This window comes from Stigmatopora argus, chromosome 11 (genome assembly GCF_051989625.1).
Source record: "Stigmatopora argus isolate UIUO_Sarg chromosome 11, RoL_Sarg_1.0, whole genome shotgun sequence".
Classification (NCBI taxonomy): domain Eukaryota; kingdom Metazoa; phylum Chordata; class Actinopteri; order Syngnathiformes; family Syngnathidae; genus Stigmatopora; species Stigmatopora argus.
The window spans coordinates 8,075,616-8,097,098 of NC_135397.1; positions in this window are offsets into that span (position 1 = coordinate 8,075,616).

The following is a 21,483-nucleotide window of genomic DNA, read 5'->3' on the forward strand; positions in this document are numbered from 1 at the left end:
CTTGTGAGGATAAGAGCGGTTCAGGAAAATGAATGAATAATAAGTGTGACCTTAATAAAGACTGGGTGAGCTAACTCTAAAAACCAAATATAATTAATTCTTATATGAGTTGTGAACTTTTAACTTTGTCTTTCTATTATCAGTGTGGGTTTAAACCACAAGTCTATTGAAGCGCAACAAGGCCATTCCGATTTTTCCTTGTGAGCCCCATTCGAGCTACAATGATGGCAATTAAACTTTTTCATTTACCACATACGAATGTGACAGCATTTCTAAATGTTAATAACAACACATCAATTAATTGTAATGATTGTGAAATAAAGAAATAAAAAGGAAATAAAGAAGATTGCCCAGCTTGTTGCCATACAAATCGCTGTGGTTGTTTTATTGCCCGTATTAAAAATGATTGCTTGATATCCACTTCCCGATGCACTGGGGTTTGGATAGCCTAGTGTTGTCCTAGTGGAATGGAAAGTTTTACAACTTATAATAAAGAGTTATTGTACTATGGAACATACGACGATCATCTCATTAGCAGCTGAGAAATGAATGCGAAAAAAGAACTCAACATAATATAGAGAGCTAACTGTACGATATATTCGTTGTAGTGATGAGAGAATTGAAGCAAAATAAGTTGCTTTTTTATTTCTGAAGTAATATTCTATCCTCACGGTTACTCTCCATTTCTTATTTTTCAGCGGACTCACTCCTCATTATGATATTACTTTGTTTTTCATTATTTTTTTTCTTTGTTTCTTCCCCGACCACCTTTTTGCATCCCCTCTTACACAGTGATCCTACTGTGTACCCTCTTTATTTACCGCGGGGTGCAGTGCTTTCAGACACTTAGGTCCTGATGGATTAGTTTGCCAGCACTGCAGAGTGAGATAAATAGTAAGGTGATGGATAGATCTGCCACAATGGAGGCATCCCAAACGGAGCCACTGTTTTGCAACAACTTGCCAAGAGTGCCTTAGGGCAACCATTTTGTGCCAAGCCATAGACCTCTGATGGAGGAGGTCAGGACTGTTTAAAGCAGATGAACTGATAATTGTAATAGAGCAGGACAAGTAACACATACACTAAAAAAAGAAGAAAAAAATATAAATATTATGAAATTACATTTGACTGCCTGCACAGATGAAGCAATGAAGATAATCACTAAAATATATCTGGAAAACACAATTTATGGGGAAATTGCATTAGATTCTATGCTCCCTTATGGCTAACTTATAGATTTCGGTCACTTCCTATTAATTATGGGGTATATTTGGGTTACCTCCTTGTTAAATCATTGGCTGCACATTTAATGACGCTAGAAGTCCAATTCATTTAGACAGGGTGGGGTGAATGAATTAATCTTTTAAAAGACTTGTGGCAGATAACAGTTGATCCGCATTACTATGGAATTCCAAGATTTTATTAAGAATATTTTTAAAATGAGCAAATATACAGGAACAACTCAGGCACAAAAAGGGCAAACTTCCAATTCTTCTGAAGGTCACACTGCCTTAAATCACAATAGTGCACTTGCCAAAATGTCCAGTCACATGCGGGAATGATAATCTAGCAGCATTTTGTTGCAAGATATCATAAGAGCAGAACTGTCGTCAATTTAAGTGTCAAGTGCCTGACATGTTTATGACCGCACATGTGAGGAGAGTCATTAAACATCAGCAATATCCAATCCCCTGAGTGACCCATAGTGGTAACAATCATACCAGCCTTGTATTAGAAGAAGTGACTTTTTATAAGACGATATAGTAAAAAGAATAACAAAGACGTATATATATATATATATATATATATATATATATATATATATATATATATATATATATATATATATATGCACCCACATTGAACAGCAATTTTGTTAAAGATAACTGCAAGAGACACTTCCTTTAGAAAAAAATCTTCTGAAAATTTACACGAGTAATAAATAGAAAAATGGACTGAAATAGATGTTTTCAGCCTGCACACAATCAATCTCACACGTCTGTGTGAAATAAGGTGGTAACTTTTTAAGGTGGCTTGGTGCAAAAAGAAAAAAAAAGCCTAATTAGAAAGATCATGAATATTCATTGAACACTTGCTCTGCTGCAGCTAATTACATATTCAGAGACTCATGGTCACAGGCGTAAAAGTAAGTGCTCCGATTCCTTTTGACACAATGACAACCAAGTAATGCACCAACCAGCAGTATAACTAAAGCAATGTGGGCTACCCCCCTTTTTGTACTACTGTAAGGTGAAATATTTAAACATAAAAAAATAAAAAATCTGATTGTAATTTAAAACATTTAAAGTCTGAGTATGGAGTATTCTTCTAACAAAAACAAAGATATTCGTCAAATTAAGTTGAATTTCCAATTAAATATTAAAATTTACTTCTATATATCTATATATATTGGAATTACTAAAGAAAGGACAAAACAAAGCACATGGATGGAATAAATTATATGACGTGTAAAAAAAAGTCTGGAAAAAAAAGGTGGAAGAAGTATTCATGGGAATTACAATGCACAATCTGATGGTTCGGCTAATCACCACTTTGCCCTGCCTAATGCAGAGCCCCTGTGGCAACAGAACATGTTTTATTCACCAGCTTATCACACACATAATAATAATTTGTGAATGAAGAAATGAGAACCATGTTTTATGCTATCTATGTGTATCAATATTTCTCATCAAATGACCAAATCCGCTTAAAACTTTGATGTAACAATAATAGAAATCAACTAGTCGATCCACACAGTGAACTCACTTAATCTTATTGTAATGTAAAATATCAGGAAACCAATATTATGTGTAGTTAGCGGTCAAGTGACATAAAGTTAACGCTCTGGAAGAAAATAAATTACAAGCGTAGTCATTTTTTTAAGAGGTACTTTTTCATGTTGTAGTTATGACTCCCTGCGTGTGTGTGTGTGTGTGTGTGTGTGTGTGTGTGTGTGTGTGTGTGTGTGTGTGTGTCGCACCCGGCCTGTCTGTGTGCTCAGTGGGCATTTTGAGGGGACATGATGGCCATATGGAAAAGACAATGAAGCAGAGTAATTAAAACAGAACAAAGAAGAGACTCGCTGGCACCATAATTAGAACACTGATTAATCAGCTGATAATTTTATCTTGATTAATGTGCCTGATTTTCTCTTCATTTTGACCCCAGCCAGTCAGGCCCAGTCCAATTAAATTTAAATTATGCGTTGGAATCTGTCCGGTCTACCCCCCTCCTCTCATCTCCAAATTCACCGACACCTCAACACACACACACAAAAATGTGTGCAGAGCATACACAGTTACATGTGTACAGCATGAACACAGTCATACCCATTCACAAGGTTGCTTTATTTTGGCGAGTAAAAATTTCAGATGTAGTGCATTCCAATATGTTTACAAACTAGAATTGCATTGACGACATGCAATTAATCAATTAAAATGGATGAAAATATGAGTGATATTCTTGGATGGGCTTTTTTTTTTACTTAAAGGAGCGATAGTAAACAAATCAGCAAGTTGAAAATTCAATATGAATATTCATTCATGTTCTGTGTATGCAGTAGCCAAAGTTTGGGTAAAACATAAGCCAGATCAGAGTGTCTTGTTAAACATTGCCTAAAAATGTTATTAATTGCAATGGTTATTGACAGACAATAATGTATGATCATTTACTTAATGAGAAATAGTTATTTTTCTTACAGCCACATAGTAAAACTTTATCTTGTCGATCCAGCAGATGGAGGTAATGCAACAGAAAAAAATTCATTGAACCGTATATATCTGTTTTCCAGTGTACTCATTTGCAGCCATTGACAGCGATAGAAGTCCATTTGGGAGGATTGCCAGCAAATGAACCAACCTTCATTCGCTGCCAGCCCTCAAAATTCAAATGGATTGGATGTCCACAAGTGACAAACTAATTCAAAATTCACAGCACATTAGGGTCACATAATTGGATGGCTATCATCGTCAATGGCACTAAAAAAGTTGTGTGTGTCCTGTTTTTAAGAACCCCGCATCTCGCTTGTGGCCACATCATGGTAACTAATCTCTTACCTCCACTGATAGAGTCATTATGCATATTAGAAACCATCCAATACATGAGAAAGGTCAATCTTTTCTTCATGACATTTTCTTATCAAAGTAATTAAAGTGACAAAAGTAGGGATTTAGTATTAGTAATAGTAATAAGTAAGGTAATTAGTATTAGTAATAAGTAGGGATTTAGTATTAGTAATAAAACAGACCACAACAGACAGTCTAGATACGTAGCAGTTTATCACTGACAAATAGCCCTCATGGTGCCTTTAGGGCAAAATGCTACAACTTGTATATCAATACATATTGCCATACATATGCTAGTCCCTTTTGTTCTCCTGTATATTCACATGCAGCATGAATTAAGCAACAAAGAAACAAGCATACACGGTCTGGAAGAGGCATTTAACCTTAGCTCTTGACTCTACAAGCCACTTGTTTGCCTGTTATAGTGTCGCCAGGATAAAATCAAGACGGTAAAATTAAGGAAGCTGATAAATAATTTACTGTACGTACTTCAGATGGTATGTTCCGTGACACTTTCAGGCACAGATAAGGTGCCTATCAAATCACTCCCCGTGATTCTAATTCAAAACAGCACTCATCAAAAATGCCTAACAGCATGCCACATTAGACATAATTTAATATGGTTTTGTGTTTACCTTCCTGCGACCCTGACAAGGATAAGTGGTGTTGAAATGGATTGATGAATGGATGTTAACCTCCATTTTGCACACTGCATTTTTCTACTGGATATTTTGATCATTTAGGAGTTTGAATGTAATACATTAACCATATAGTAAAAATAAAGATGTGAATTGTGCAAATATTTTTTTAAATAGAATGGATTTTCATAAAAAGAACAACTTTTTATCTGTACCAGTAGGTGAAACTTACTGAATGCATAAGAGTATTTGCATAAATTGCAGAATTTGTTTATAATGTGAACCAGAACTGATTAAATTTTGGGGTAATAAGGTCAAAGGTCACAAATGTCAGAAAATTTAACAATAACTTGATAACAGATAAGTTGGTCTAACTCAAATGTGCAGTGTAAGTGATATGATGAAATAAAAAGTCATCACTAATAATAATTGATTAAAAACAATGAAATATATGACTTTGTTATACTTAAAGGGAGTGCCCGCAAAATTGGCATTCCTTTGAAATTGGTTGGTTAGGGTGATGTCTGCTTTTTATAGAGCACACCATTAGTTATTATATCATTTTCCTTTTTCATTCCTGGGAGTAAATATCTCGTACTTCCCACAACTGTGTTTTTTATGTTCTGTTTGGCAGACTCAAAAACACATTTATTTGTAATGTGCCTCAAAGACTACATTACCAGCATTTCTTTAATCACATGCAACATAGCTACATGCAAATTAAAATTTTAACAAATAAAATGTTTTTCTTCGGGGGTATTACACAGAATTTGCATCTTACTGAAAAGGTCATCATTAGAACGAGTGGGCTCCTCTCATAAGACGTAATACTAATTTCAAGGACCCAATAAGAACTAGAATAAAGTAGTTCAATTTCATTGGTAGAATTGTTTGAGAAAATACCTGAATGAAGGATGGATAATAAATGCCTACATGTAGTCAAACCTTGATTTGCTCATCCAGTCAATGTTTTCTCTCTGGTGAGTCACTTCATTCACCAAAACTCATTTCAGCGATGTGCCATAATGGCAGGTGCATTTACTCTGTCAATTAGAAGACGAGGCGAAAACAGTTAGTCGACGCAATGAAAGAGGAAATACGCCTCTCCCTCTTCCTTCTTCTTTGTGTCGGTTTGCTCTCGTCCCTCCCGTTCTCTCTGGCTGACTTTTTTTTCATTTTTTTTATCTTGGGCCTCATCTCAACTGACTGGCCTTGTGCCAGAGCCTGCAGAGTGACTTTGGCTTTGCCTGCCAAGGTGCACGAGCCCGTTCTGCCGAGCTCATCCTAATGTGCCAGCGTTGGCGAGGGCATGGTGAATACAGGGCGCCACTGCTTTTGCCCACGACCCTAACCCCATGGGAGGGTGAAGGTGTTAATGCTTTCAGATCTGGTTGAGAGCAGAGTGACAGCTCTGTTACCTGGTGGAAGGGGAAGGGCGTGTTGGCATCGAAGATATGGCCAGAGATAAAATGATTGGAATAATGCATACGTTTTGGTACCATATTTCTCGACTGTAAGGCACACTAAATATCCCTTTTTTAATGAAGAATAATGGTGCACCTTAGGTATGGATTATGGTTGTGCTTAACTCGTTAGCTGCCATTCACGGAGACATCCGATCCAATTTGGCTTTCAAATCATTCAATCTTTGCCAGCATTGGACATCCTGCGGCATCAAAATGGATTGCAATAACAATTTATAATATTTATTTAAAAAAATACAATAACAATTTACTTATTTATTACCTATTTATTTATGTCTAAGTCTTTTCCTGTGTCTGTATTCTCTTGCTACTGTGACAGTGAAATTTCCCGATTACGGAATGAATAAAGTTATCCAATCTAATATAAAAATGAAAGAACAAATGATAACCGTTTTGATACTTGAACGCGCTTTTTGATCAAGTTCACCTTGTGTGTGAAAATATACTATATCTCATCAGCTCTACTGGCTAACTCAGACCCTGCAGGCAACAATAATTATGTGATAAATGTAGCCTTGAGACAAGCAAATTAAGATTGGTCTACATTCTTGGAATATATCTACCTAAATTTCATTCTGATCCATCCGTGAATAATGGGATTAGACATTTTATACAATTTTCATCGTCGTCTCCTTTCCAAGAACAGCAATAAGAACAAAGTGACAAATTTACTCTGTAAGCCCTTACAAAAGGAACGAGAAAATAACAAATAACAGGCTGTATCATGATTATTACTGAAAGCAACTAATTCTGTAGTTTTTTTTACTGGTACTGGTCACTCTGTTTACAGTTTTGCATCACCTCCGCCATTCGCTTGAACCTTTGCACTCCTATAGGTGGCAGTTTTGGCACCTGCCTGGACGGTTACTAAATAAATAATGAAATGTGAAATGAATAAAAACATGAAGAACTGTGGCAATGACGTTGTGTGACAGCTCAGACAAGGGAATTATAATCCAAAGCGGTGCTAAAGCCCAGTTATTGGGCAGAGGTCCCGCTAACGAGCCGTGAGATTGAGTTTGACACGTCAAAGAACAGGTGCTCGTTTATTTTCCCAGATAAAAGGACTTCGCCCAGACGTTGCCCAACAATGCGTCTGTCCAAATAACGATGCGATGTCGACGTCTACGTTTTGTGGGATTACAAAGCTCTCATTCATTTTCGAAGTAGTTTGTTGAGCATTATTGCAAATTCAGTTTAATGCCATCTTCAACATTTTGAAGATGCTGTTGGACACTTTCCACTCTATATTGTCCACTTGCTGGGAGCAGGTGTGGCAACGTGGGCAATAACAAGCACTGAGTAATTACCGCAGCCATATCCGTAACAGCCCCAAACCCCCAAAGTGTGCTCAGAGTAGCCCTCTGTTTCCCTCATCTTCTTTACCCCCCCAAACTCTCTAATGCTTCCTCTCCAGCTAAATCATAAAACTGGGCTCTGGTCCAGGGGCCTTGCTGCCGATCCCAGTGGCTGCCAGGCAAGAAATAAAGCTGGACGGGCCTCTCGGGATGCACTAATGTCTGTGTTAATTGTGAGTTATGGGGAAACATGGCGAGAGCTCAGAGGTCAGGCCTGTCAACAATCACACTTTTCAAACGGAATTTACCACAACGCAGACTGTTTATCCACCCGTCAACAAAAAAAGAATGCAGGGAAATTAGCACGGACATGCCAAGCTGCTTCCATTACACCCCCAAATGCCACCTTTCTTTGTATTTGTTGTGCTCGTCTTCCTCACTCTATCCAGCAGCATCAAGATCACGATTGCCATATAGTGGAAGACAAGTGTCAAACTCATGTTGGTCAAGGGCCACATCGTAACTATGGTTTACTTCACAGGAATATATAGAGTTGTTATTTATTTGTTTAATTCACATTTTGATTGAAAAAAAAGAGGAAGGTACAGTAAATATTGATGCACCAAAGTAAAAAATCTTGCCCGAAATAGAAAACCAATTATAATGCAAAATATCTTTAAAAAACACATGCAATTAAGTCAATTGTTATTAAAAAAAATTTTTTTTAAATACATTCTGAGTGCTATTTATTTTTAATGTTGAAAAAGGTGGAAAAAAAAGAAATACTCTCTGAATTCTGTTGAAGATCACAGAAAATTCCAATACATTTATTTTTTGAGGCCACGAGTTTGACATGTGGTGCAAGGTGACTTAAAAATGTAACTGAGTACTTTTTTTAAATTTTTATACGAGCACCTTTGGGAAATACAAGCTATTGTAATATTGCTGAACATGTCAATACAATATTATATTCATTTAGTGAGGAAAAAAACCTTCCTGGCTTGAAGGTGGAATTAGAATAATAATATTCTCATGATGGCTATTTTTCTCAATAAGTCAGTGAACACCACAAACCTAGTTTCAGTGTTCCAGCCTCTCATTAGTCAGTTTTGCTAAAACCGACAATCTCAGGCAGCACAGACTGCAAAATTCCATCACAGAATTCAGTCAGCAAGAATGACAATAAAGAAGTATAATCCTGTTTAGACTGACATGTACAAAGAATGATAGAGATGATAGGCAGACCAACGCCACTACAATTTAGATTTCCAATATCAGTAATCCAATTATGGTCAGTTTAATGTTTCTGGCTGATATGTGCTACAATGAGCGTAATCGGAAATGGAAGGAAAATGTTCTACTGTATCCAAATCACATAACTAACCACATTACATACAGTTTAATCAATTGTTAAACAATATAGGAGTGGCAGCATATGAAAAGATAGGGGTGTCAAAGGCATCTTTGTTGCAGGCCACATTATAGCCATGGTTTCCTTTGAAGGGCCATTATGTCAACATAAATATTTATATCTCTCACTCTCTTTCTCCCCCCTTTTTTTAAACCTATTTTCATGTTTAATTTTTTAAAAAAGTAATGTGAATATCTGTTATAGCTATTTATTCATCTATTTTACATTCTTACATTTTATTTATTTACATATTTAATAAAAAGAGGGGGAAAGGAAAAAAATATCTTTTGGGGATTTCATTTAAAAAATGGAAAACCATTTTTCTTTTGAAAAGTTTTTCATTTACATTTGTTTTGTTAATTAAAACTGTATATATTCTCCAATATATCGATCTTTAATCGAGAACTGCAATTTTTGAGACATTTTTATTTGAGCAAAAAACATGAATGACGCCGATGCAAACGATTTACTTTGTTGTTACTTTGCTGATGGTGCCAGGCATATAACTTTGCAATGTCTCCCTGGACTTTGATTTCTCAGCCCTATCTATCAAGTACAATTACGCTAAACTAAGCAGAGTAAGCAATGATCTAATCATTAAATTCTAACTCAAACTAAACTTTCATCTAGGTGATGATTAGACTCTTTAGTTCTGAGAGTGATAATCCTTGCGCTTTGCAGAACTGCTTCTAAATCTGAGGAATGGCGTTGTATTACTTTAACAGCTGCGCAAACACTGCTAATGCCTGCTACTGCTGTTTCCATCCCCAACTTACACTGCTACTCCTCACAGAGTCCCCAAAGAGCCTTTCTAACTAATGCAAGATTCCTGGAGAAGCAATCTAATGTGAACTGCAAAAACCTAGCTTCTACCACCCTTCTAGTTCAAATGGATTGAATATCTTGCACTGTCAATGGCAGGTAATGAGTGAAAAATGCAATATGAACACAGCAGCAAAGGACAATTAAGAACACTCTATACTAAATGAAGTAGGAGTCTAATGAAGTGGCTCAAACCGTGCATCGCAAACCTTCTCTGACCCTAACATGAAAAGAGAAGCAGTCTGCAGAGTGTCTACAAAGCCATGTCCCTGACTCTTTGAAGTGACTTGGAAAACTCACCATCTGGCGCCATCATCACATTTTCACTTTGACATTCCTGGAATTCTCACATTTAAATCAATGAGCGGAGGAGACAGCTTCAGTTTGTAACATTTTAACCAATTTGTGCATGCTCCTCTTAGACTTAGTGACTTTTTCTTTAGAAAGTATTTTCTATATCATCTTCTATAAATTTCAGGAGCTCTCTAAAATACCTCTTTACGTTGATGCATTGAATTTGGTCACACATGGTGCATGTGAAAAAAAGCGATAATAATGAAGTATTCAAAATGCACAGTGATATTATCTCTCACCATCTATGTGTAGGTGCGACCGTTACCAGCTTGCTCAACCTGGCAACCTAAAAGTGTGATCCTTATTTCAAGGCCATGACATGATCCATGTCAGACGGCAATCATCGTTCGCATATATTTTCTCCTTACCGAGATTGTTGACATTGACGATTAACATTGGCGAAATTGCTGACCTTATTTGAAGAAAAAAAATGAAGATATTTAAAAAAAAAAAAATGCAGCACTGGCAAGTAAATTTCAACCATGGAGGATGAATAAAAGACTATTCAATTGTATTTGGATCCTTCTCCATGCTTAATTTATGTCATAACTATAATCATCCTATTTCATTTCTCTCTCACACACATATCCGCAAACAATTTCCAAGCCTCAACACTGTACAACACAGTAATTTCCTTGGCCTACTGGGTGACATCACAATTTGAATGTCGTTGCCCATTTTCCACTGCACATTACTACCAGGAATTCGGATATTAATGTGAAAATATTCATATCCCTGAATTTCACTTACATTTACTTGACCAACTTTTTATGGAAACAGTATATACACTTTGTAACATCACCATGTTGATGAAAATTGGGCTGTCTGTATATGTATTGGTGTGTGCGTCACGTACGCTACTGGTCACAGGTGAGTGTCATGTGTGATGATCATTATTGCCATACACCTGCTCCGCTCCTGCAATTAACTTTGCCAATGCAAATGAGCTTTATTGCATCACTGAGGCCGAGCCTCTTCCCCAACAGGCAAGACGATGTTCATCTGCTGGATCTAATTAAGGTAATGAGAGAGAGAGGGAGGGTGGGATTGAGGTTGCACAAGAGCAAATGATGGGGGATGTGTTAGTTGTAAAAAAAAATAAAGAAAAGAAAAAAACTAGGAAAAATGTACAGAACTAGCAATTTTAATATAAAAATAGTATATATAGTAAGGCTTCCCAATGGGGAAAAGGGCTTGGCCTATAGGCAATGTTCCCTCTAAGCTGCGCGCGTGCGGAATTGTGCACTACTGTTGTCTTCTCTGCGCACAGCAAATCATATGGAGCGCACAAAATAAAATCCCATTTTTTTTTTAAATTTTATTTTATTTTATTTTTTTAGCTGTGAGGCCGACGCGCGAACCACTCATCCTCCGGGCCGCCCATTCATAGATATTAATCATTATATTTTATTATTACTAAATTATTTATGTGTAGTAGACATACACCTATCTCACTTATCTTATGGCAGGTGTGATACTGGTGTGTGCCCATAGCGAGCAATGATGATGTTGCTCACACCGGTACTCAGTGTGCTCAGGGAGGTTGTCTTTCTGCCCAGACAAACAAAAAATTAGAGGGAACATTGCCTATAGGGTCATAAAAGCTGAAGGAGTTTCCTCTTACTGCTCAAGTGCCCAATGCCAATGAACTAACTCTACTAGTTACTATGTGGAAAATGGGTGCTACTTTGTCTAGATTCTAGATTTACCTTGTCTACACAACTAATCTGACACATCAGGTTCAGCCCCAATGGTGCACTTTATAGGCCCACAAAGCCTACAGAGATTCCCTGATATTTCCCAATCATCCATCCACCGCCTTTGCTATTGCAGCAAAGACAAAAAGGACAATTGTGAGGAAAAAAACATCGTGGGAGTTATGCATATTTTATACCCTTAATAAAAACCGTAATGTGCACACTGTGCTTCATCTATCAAATCAATGAACTGTTAAAGAGAACGCAACATTTTATTGCTTGCTAGTCCTCCTTGGATTCATGAAATTAAAGTCAATGTTTAAAGGGCCTTTAGCGTCTCTGACGATCTCAATTTTTCGCTTGAAACTTGCACTCATTTTCAAACATATCACTCAATTTTGAAGAAATCTGTGAATTACTAATCAAGGGGTGGGAGGTTTTCCTGCGGACATCTTTTTTAAGCCCAACTTTAAAATGTGTGTCTTTGTTATGAGCATTAGATAGGTGGTACTCGATCGATTGGTCACCGTTTTTTTGGTCGCCCGGAAGTTAAGTGATAATTACCATTTAAATCGTTGCTCAAATTCCCTAAATACAAACTGCGAATTACTCTTTAGTCATACTTAATGCCCTAGAAATTATTAGGCTAAAGAAAAGCTCAAAATTTCCCGGACTTTTATTGTTTTTTTGGAGAACTTGTTAAGACCCTGACTGACGTACCTTCTTAAAGGGACAACGCATGTACATACAAACTCTTATACACTCACACATCGGCTCAGTGAAACTGCTCATGGCCATTGTTGGCTTTTATTGATGCGTAGACCGTGTTGTTTTACCTTGTTTTGTCGCCGGTCTTTTGGTCGTTGGTCTTTTGGTCGTCGGTCTTTTGGTCGCCCGTTGTCGCGGTCGACTGACCAAAAGACCGCGATCAAAAGACCGCGATCAAAAGACCGCGATCAAAAGACCGGCGACCAAAAGACGGCGACCAAAAGACCGGCGACCAATCGACCGCACACAAGATAGGTCCTTTAAATAATCACCTGCAGGGAATCACAAAAGCCATTTTTTCAGAGTGTCTGCTGTATGTACTATCTTTTTTTCTCTTCTCTCTTTTCTCCAACAGTTATATTTTCTTTTTTTGTCAACCTCCACTGGGTTTAATCGCACTCGGCAACGTAGTAACTGATTGCCCAGTGAATGAGCTGTTTATTGGATGCAAGGCAAACAAATTGCAGTTCGACATGTTTCCCCGAGTTGTCTAATGGGAGCTAGGGTGAAGTATATAACTCTCTCTGTCTACTCTTCTGTCTCAGCATGGGCTAAAACCAAAACAAGCTTTGGAGTTCTGCCAGGGCAATCTCAGTTATTTAGATGCACTAACAAGGAGCCAAAATATGAGTTTGAGCATGCGTACAAAAGTTAAATAAGCAATTGGTTTAGTTTGCGCTTCTACTGCATCTCACATTGGTTAAAAAAATGTAACTATGGGGGTATTGGTGGGTGGGCCGTTAGTGTTTCAGTCCACTTGTCACAGCTTTTTTGACATGAACCGATAATTCAAGAAGCGAATGTTTTCACACCATTTTTCTTTATGCCAATATAAAACACGGAGAGCCAAATTGTTCCACTGTGGAGGCGGTTGTGAAAGTGTTGTCACAGACAATGTCAAGGAGACAACCATAACGGATGTTGTTGTGTTACACGTCACACCTCTGATTACAGAAAGACCGCAAGGCACGGCATAACATCGCACCGTGATCCACCATCAAAAACAGTGGCACTGTAGAAGTCAGTTTCTGTAAAGATAGGTTTTTTTTCTTTTAACTTAAACCATGGTGATAAAAGTCAATATTGTTACATTTTTATACTGCTGTTCTACAACTGGGCTGTATGGTGGTTAAATCATGTTGAAACTTTAATTATTGTTCCCTTCTCTACTCAGGGTTTGAACCCATAGCATCATCTTGGCAGTCAAAGGTGCCAAACACTGAACTGCTGCAGACTACGATGAATGTTTTGTGCTTGTAGACGTTTAGGAAAAGTTGACTCACTGACAGCTTAAGAGTTACTGGCAATGTAGGCAAAAAATGTCATACGGACTATAAAATAAATAAATAAAAATGGTTTGTTGATAATATGAGAACAATAAAATAAAAGGACAATTCAACATTTTTTACTTACTATATTTTTGTATCCTCAAGAACCCAAGAATTGTTGTTTAGCATACGGTAAAATACCTATGCTTATCTCCTTTATTTTTTCCTTATATCACAATAGACTAGTTTGTCAAAATGTGCTGTGACGGCATTCCATGTTGACTATTTAAGAGCAGAGATTTAGCATTCGAGTTGTGTACTGCAGGAGGGTCGCACACTCATAAAAGCTCAGCCTGAGTCCATCACCAAACAAACAGGAGTTGCGTGTTTTTCCTGATTTATTAGAGGAGCCCTCCCTTCTTGTTCTCCTTCTCCCCCTCTTAATCTTCCATTATTGTCTCTCCCCCTCTTTCTTCTCCCTCCCCTCCCTCTGCATCTGCATTGTTGTGTGACGGCCTCGTGTGTGCGTGTGAGTGTGTTTTTATCGGTCGGTGTTGTCGCCTCTGTCATTGTGTATGCATGAGCGCAAACATGACGGAGTGTGCAAGCATGTGTGAGGATGTCACATGATGTCCTTAATGACAAACTGTCTGTGATCTCCCATTTCTCCCCATTGCCTGAGCTGGTGATGGAGCATGATGCATTTCTTTTGTTGCTGTTAATGGAGGCTTAACGTCTCCACTTACACATCAGTGTGACTTTATGACTGATTTAATCCATGGCTGTTTTCTTCTTTTCTCTTTTTTTAAGGGGTTACACTTTCTCATTAGCATGCTGCTTTATAAGCAAGGGCCACTAGTGTGGCCAAGTCCCATCATATTTTTTTTTGCCTTATGTGTGTAAAAATTGCCGCAATTAATCTGCTGGCCCTCAGCTCCTATTAAGATCAGATTCTTCCACGCAGCTGAACACACCAACTCCTGTCCTTGTTTGTTTTGCTTTCTAACTCTATGTAATAATCTGATTATCTTTGTTATTGTTTTGGGCTAAATAAACTCTTTCGGTGCAATTGACCGTAGTAAAAGTCTGCTGTGAATTTAAATGAGTTTATCACTAATAGACCCCCCAATCCCTTTAACCTAAGGGCTGGCTGCCAAACCTCTCACTTCACATGGATTGACGTCTATCGCTGTCAGTTGTGGTCAATACGTGATAACATAAAATCAATGTTCTATTTCTTTGTGTATTAAATGATCAGCAATGATGAAACACTACGAAATTGAAAAAAAAATCCTGCATACTTAATAATACTAAATTACATATATATCAATTTCCTTATTTTACATGTGCCTGTGCCCTTCAGGTGATATAAGAAGTCAATAAGTGCCTTTGTCCAGATTTAATAAAAAGCTTCTAATGTGAGTCTGTAATTGTGTCATCACAAACGACCCCTCCATTGGCATAATGTGCAATAACTATTGCCCTAATAATCATGCAAACAGATGGATAAGGTCAAGTCCTGAAGGTGAATAAGAAAGGAATGAAAGGATTGAAGGCAACAATGAATGATAAGAAGCCGAGAGGGAGGCAGAGATGTTGAGAGTGAAGTCTAGATGTCACTAAAGTGCGATTCCAGAATTTGCCTCTAGTCCACGCTATTGCATCAAGGATAAATGATCACGTCCACACAAACGCATACAGCACACTAACCCACTTAGTTCTCTATTTCTTGAAAACTCAAGGTTTTTCAGACGCTATTGAATTGTTGTCGTCAAAGCACTGACAGCTGTATTGTCCCAGTATAAGTATGTCCACCACATGCTGACAGAAAAAGTGACTGTTGGTTGAAATGATTGTTAAGAGTTCTGAATAATATTTTTATTTAAGAAAAAGAGTTGTTTTTGTTACTTTATTTCCACGGCATGTATGGTTATACGTGTATAAATCAAGTGTAGCTATTAAGTGGAATGGGCAACTTTTCTTAAATTAATGCAAAACAACAATATGACTTACAATCAGAAAGACAGTTACATGTTCTTAATATTTTGACTAGATTATAATTAATTTCAGAACAGTTACGTACACAGTCATAAAATATATTGTAAAGTAATGAGGTAAAAGGCCTCATTAATTAGCATGGATGGAGATATTAAACCACAACTGAAACATGAGTCATACATAAATATACTAAAGTTGATATAACATGGTTGCAATATTATGATGGTTTAGCAATTGATTTTATATTTTAATCTTCTTTGCCATATTATTGATTAGGGTAAATGGGATTAGTCCATTTTAGTTTAGTGGCGAAAGCCATCTTGCATAACAATCAATAAAGAAATCCTCCATGAAAATATTTTTTGGCAAGTATATAAATATACTTCCAAATTATTATTTCTTCAGAATTTCCTTCTAGCATAACATACATGTATTCACGGCTTTAGGCAATCAAATAACACGCTAACGTCTGCCCATTAACGGTGGAAGTTTTGCAGTCAAGAATTCTAAATAGCAATATCAAATTGCAGTGTTTCGAAACTCACTGAGCGTGATTCCATATGTAATGAAAAAAATACGTGTATATAAAAATTGAAAAGGTTGTTCTTAGTCATAAATCAAAACTCCTTATATAAAGAATAAAGACTCTCTCCTCATATCAGCCCTACAAATCTTTTTTTTCCTCCCTTGTCAGACAGTCCTGGTGGGTACTATAGTCTCCGATTTATTTCCATTGTGTCAAGTTATTTCCCCACGGTGCTGCAGATAAATGGGTCATCACAGATTAGCAGCAGGGATAGACTCTTTAAGTCTCTTTATATGGGTGCTGACAGCAGTGAATATTCAAAACCACATTACAATCTTGTTTTAAGGGATGCTTCAGCATTAAATGGAACACTGGGAGATGCTGGAACCAGTCTTGGAAATAGCAACCACCTCTGCGCACATGGCACAAGCCAGTCCGTTCACGTTATCTGATTTAAAAAAAATGTTATCAGAAAAACTAAAGCAAGTTTGGCTAGTTGGGTACCCTGGACCTGTATGCATGGTAGTTGAAAGGTTTGGCTGAAGTGGATCAACTCCGACTGACTATTCAAAATCATCCCAGCATGAGCTGTCAGTTCATTAAGTCCTTCCTGACAGAAGCGCTTAATACACTCTTTGCGTTCCTAATTCTGGCAGCAGGAGATTTGTCATGCTGGGAACCAGTGAAATGGACAAGAATTAAAATTTCAAATTATTATTTTAAAATATACTGGAAACGTGGAAATGTGTCTCACATTTGTTATTTCAGTGACACAAAATATCGTAGCATTCCTTTATACTGTAAATTGTGATGAGTGATTTGAACTTGCGGAAGCCAACCAACCAAAATAACTCCCTTACTCTTTTTAAATTACCCAACACATTACTACCAATTCTTGCTTCACACTCTGTATTACTAAACCTGAAATACAGCAGACAAACGTAATGATTTAGAGCTTTTTAAGGATTGTCTATGGTCACAGCCGTAATCTGTTGCGGAATAAATCACTTTTCTGACTATTTGATGTATTATAGTCTCCTCTTTTTATACTTAGAAAAATAAAGGATGGCTATGTAACTTTATAGGTGATATATGTAAGCATGTTTGCAGGATGTTTCAAGTACTAATTTGTTCCACCCATCCCAATTCTTCTGCACATAAATTATTTGTAACTTTTGGCAACATGAGTGTAAATGTCAACATCTGGGTGATACGATATTAAATGCTTCAATTCAAACTTGCATACATCTAAAACTACAAGCACGAAAATGAGGCACACGAGGCCAGTTTCACACAGCGCTGACTCACCATGTGACCAAACGCCAAGCCCAAGTTAAGACTAATGAAGTCTTTAATTTTGTTATCGTTTATTAATGTCAGAGACACACAGCCATTAATCATATTAAAATGCCCCTGAGTGTGTGTGCCTGCATTAACGTCAAATAGCCAGTGTGTAAAATTGTGTGCACGTGTGTGTGAGTGTGTGGATGCACAACAAAGAGTTATTTCCAGATGTGAGCATGTGTCTTTTGTGTGTGTGCGCGTGGTCGTAAGATGTAACAACTGTGGGGGCAGTTAAAAATGATGAGGGGCAAAAAGTCTATCATAAAAATCAAAATAATAATCTTACCGACTCTGACTGTGCTTTGTGTTTTCACCCATTCACTTGTGTGCGTGTGTCGGTGTGTGTGTTTGTGAACTACAGTTACATTTAAAAGATGGTCATTATCGCTGTGGGTTACCCCTCAGCTCTCCATCACAAACCCTGAAAACCATTTCCATCCCAAATTCATTAATATGCAAACTTATTCAAATGAGATTGTAATTAAGCATCTACTGAGTGGGAACCCTTTTCATGATAATTTATGATAAACTCCTCGCCACCTTTGATTGAGATTGATTTTTGGCGCCGGCAAGCCGACCTGAATACAAAGCTACACCTGAGAGACCTGGAGGGAGAATAACACTTTTAAAAGAGCAAACTTATTTCATGGCTGATTGTGCCACAATCATCTTGGAGAAGTAACAAAGATCTATTTGAATAATGCATTCCCACCGTGCTACCGATGAGCGGGGGGAGAAAAGAAGAAAAACATGGACATATCTGTTGTTGGCATCAGAGTGACAAAGTGATGTGTGTGCGTATGTGTGTGTGTTTCTGATGGAAGGTAAACCAAGCAGAACTCAGTTTACCCCACACATTATTGGTAGTATAACAACCTTTACAGACTGGAATTGACACTCGTCTAAACCAATACTTCATTTATGTTGGTGTTCATATCAGTCAGCATTTAGACCAATTTTTTATTTCCGAAAACATAGGTAAGTGGGGTTTAAATGGGAAAATTATGGGATACAGACTACGCTGATGTACTACTATAAATCTGACTATGAGAGAAAATGGTATGTTGGACCGTCTGATCTCAGATGCATAAAAATTTAACAGTGCCACGTTTCCACCTGACAAAAATAAGATAAAGGTCTGGTTTCCCTTTTTTTAATGACTAGTTCTCATATCATCTAATTTCCTGAACCGCTTCATCCTCATTAGGGTCGCAGGGGGTGCTGGAGCCAATCCCAGCTGTCTCCGGGCCAGAGGTGGGGGACACCCTGAATGGGTGGCCCAGCCAATCGCAGGGCACAAGGAGATGGACAATCATGCACACACACACACACACACATCCCTAGGGGCAATTTAGAGTGTAACAATCAGCCTACCATGCATGTTTTTGGAATGTGGGAGGAGTTTCTCAATAACATTATTAAGAATATATATTAAAAAATGTCTGTATGCTCGGTGTTTCTATCTCGGATTTTAAGGGAGCGCCTATGATACCAAATATGCTGATGCTTTAGATTTGGTGCTTTGGTGGAGGTTTGCTCGTAGTGCTCCTCCAGTTGCTCATTCAATAAATAACATCCAAATAAAACAATAAAATAAATACTTATTTTTTTGGCATCATATCAAGTCGCACTTGTTATTCCTCCACATCTCAATAAATAATGTGTTTCGGGAAATTTGAAGGCATCTTTCATCCTATGTGTGTGCTCACAGGCGTGCGTGTGTTTGCTCTTGAGACGGAGAGGATCAAACTCTTCTCAGGTACTACAGGGCAATTACCCAACTATCATTTGCTTGAGACTACTTTTACACTTTGATGTTGCTCCTCAAACATTGACGGATCATTTCTGTTCAACCCCCCTTGGTAGAGAGAGAGTTAATTACCAAGGTGATTACCATCTGCATCCAAACATGGGTTTTCCAAAGACTGCTTTGGATCCTGATATGGGCCGGAAGACTGCCAGTCTAATCCAAATTGGATTATCATGTCGGATGATGGATTCTATTTACGGAATTTTTAAAAATGTATTTAAAAAAATAAGGAGCGTAGGAAATATAGGCATGTGATTAAGAGACATCAAAATCATTGACCATGATACGGTTATGAATCTTTGTACTGAGGATACTTTGATAGTCTTTTATGTACCTATATACTACATGTCAAATCACCTCAAATAAGTTGTTTCCTTTAAAAGATGTGGAATCTTGTCACATTGTGATAGGCTAACTGGCTTTGTGCTGAATAATATGTGAATCATGTACTTTCAGGAGCCCTCAGGAGTAATTAGAATGCAAGCTATGACACATGGTTAAAATTAGTCTAAAGACAAAATTAGCGTTGCTGCTGTTTGCTGCCTGATTTACAGCCCTGCTCAAATCCCTTGGGAACAATAAAAGATTATGTTAATGAGGGTGTTGGAAGTGTTTTTCCAAGTACCAAGATAAGATATCAGGTTAAGTTTTCCATGCAGAGATATTTTCTTTTAATAACAGCATACTTGTGAGGTAGAATTGCTAATGATGCACCTCTTATGGAAATAATAACTTCTAAGAAAAGAAATGTACAGAACGTAAGCAAAAATAAAATGTAATTTATTGATTTACCGGAATTATTCCTTTATTAGTATAGTTTTTGTTTGTATTCACAACTTTATACAGTATTATTACTCAATCTTATACAGAAAATAGGTGTAAACACCAGTATTTTACTATATTAAGTCCTCACTGAGCTGTATTGCAATTCAAACGGACGTGTAAATTGTTGTCAAAGCTGTGCTTATGTGAAAATTATAATTCAACAACTAAATGGCTCCAATTTCCACTCACGGAGAACCATAAAGGATAGAATTATGTTTGCTTTAGTTTTTTTTCTCCTCTTTCTCATATCAATTTAGCCTAAGGCCTGAAGGCCATTAGGGTCTAATCAAAATCCTGGTCAGTGTTTGCTCCCTAGTGCAGAAAATATGCTTTAGAATCATTTACAATTTGGAGAGCACAAGCTCACACAGTGCATATACATTAGTCTAGACCCTCCCCATGTCCAAAATGGCAAAACAACATCTCATTAGAGGCCATTACATTTCTAAGAAATTCATTTGAAGTGACAATTCAATTCAGATTATTTCACATCTATGACATCACCTTCAATCCGTGTCATGCCCATGTCATAGAAACCATCCACATCACAGCCATCGGTTTCAAACCATGCATCTTTGTAATAGGGTATGTCCTTTGTTTATATGTTTATATGTAGCCTTTAACATCATCAGTATCACCACCATCATCGGTGTCACTGTCGCGATGCATCTTTGTAACAGAGAATTTGTATGTCATGAAATCTTGCCCTAAGTAAAATATTTTCTATAGAAGTAGAGTCGTCGGACCCACCACCTCCGTACTCGCCTTCTGCAGAAGCTTCAAAATCTCACTCATCTGTCTCGGTGTGCTTTATTTGTGTTCGACCTTGTGAATGTTCATAGTGGACCGGACAATATTCATGATTGAAACATGAAATGGTAACATTTGTTGAAATGATAAGGGTTTAGAAACGAGGTCTAGAAAAACAATTCTTATCGTCATTGTCTGTTTAATTGTTGCCGTCCTCCTCCTCCTCATCATCGCCCTCCTCATCATCATTATCATAAAAATCGTCACCATCGCTCCCATCACCATTATAGTCATTTCAAGGAATGCACCCAATGCTATCAATTATGAGAAGGCATTACAGTAAAGAACTACTTAATAAAAGTTAACAGGTGGTCATAACAAGTACTAATAGTATGACTTTTGGCCCCACATAAATAATGAATACAA